General features: G+C 37.1%; 1 protein-coding gene across 1 annotated transcript in view; it reads left to right on the top strand.

The window, feature by feature from the left end:
- The window catches only part of Tafa4 (TAFA chemokine like family member 4), a 194,163-nt gene that overhangs the window by 87,325 nt on the left and 105,558 nt on the right, over positions 1 to 1,280 (top strand). The gene's annotated exons all lie outside the window — the stretch shown is intronic.

Raw genomic sequence — 1,280 nt, 5'->3', positions numbered from 1 at the left:
TATATATATATATATATGAAACTGCTCTTTTACACAATCATATATATATGTATATATGTGTATATATGTAATTTATGTATTTTAGGATGCTTCTACTTTATTAGTTTTCATATTACCATTCCACTGGCCCTCAATTTTATCTGACTCCTCCTGTATTCCCTTCCTTGTTCCTTTCTCAGTGTATCTGGTTTTAGTCCAAGGTTTTTATCCATTTGGAGTTGAGTTTTGTACAATGTAATAAATATGTATATATTTGGATTCTTCTACATGCAGCCATCCGGTTTGATCAGCACCATTTGTTGAAGATGCTATCTTTTTCTTAGGCTGTATTTTTGGCTTCTTCCTAAAAACAACAAAAAAATCAGATATGCATAGGAATGTGGATTTATGTCTGGGTCTTCAATCAAATCCCATTGATCAATGTGTCTGTTTTTACCAATACCATACTGTTTTTATTACTATAGCTCTGCCGAACAGTTGAGCTCAGGGATGATGATATCTCCTGCAGTTCTTTTATTATTCAGAGTTGTTTTAGCTAGTGTGTGTGTGTGTGTGTGTATGAAGCTGAAAATTGTTCTTCCAAGATCTGGGAAGAATTGTGTTGGACTTTTGATGGAGATTGCATTGAATCTCTAGATTGCTTTTGCAATGTTAATCCTATTGATATGTGAGCATGGGACATCTCTCTATTTTCTGATAGTTTCAATTTCTTTCTTCAATGTCTTAAGATTTATTATACAAGTCTTTCACTTGCTTGATTAGATTTACCCCAAGATATTTGATATTATTTGAGGCCATGTGAGGTGAAAGATCCTGAGAGAGAAGAGTGAAAAATTANGTAAGCCCCTACTAGACTTGTGTCCAAAATAGACCTCACTAATGTCAGGGAGTAAAAGTTTAACTGGCCCCATTGTTCCAGGATGTTAGTACTTCCACAAAGTAGAAGTTTAACTTGCTCCATTGTTTTAGGAAATGTTTGTACAGAATATTCCANCCATTTCTTGAACCCGTTATGCTTGCCAAATGCTATAGCCCCATGCCAGGTGTTGNGGTTTCTGCATTTATAAACACCTTACCCTTTGAGCTTGGGGTTGACTCTTCTACCCCTGCGTGGGATATGAGTTGTCCCCAGTGCACTGGCCTTTCCCCATTAAACCTCTTGCTGTTTGCATCAAGACCGGTCTCTCATGAGTTCTTGGGCATCTTGTCATTCCGGGGCTTGAGTGAGGGTCCCTCCCACTTTGGGGAACTTTCAAAAGGTGTTGTTTTGTTGATTTTTT

The sequence above is a fragment of the Mus caroli genome, chromosome 6, assembly GCF_900094665.2.
Source record: "Mus caroli chromosome 6, CAROLI_EIJ_v1.1, whole genome shotgun sequence".
Lineage (NCBI taxonomy): Eukaryota > Metazoa > Chordata > Mammalia > Rodentia > Muridae > Mus > Mus caroli.
The sequence above is the reverse complement of the archived record's forward strand: the minus strand, read 5'-3'. Positions and strand labels throughout refer to the sequence as shown.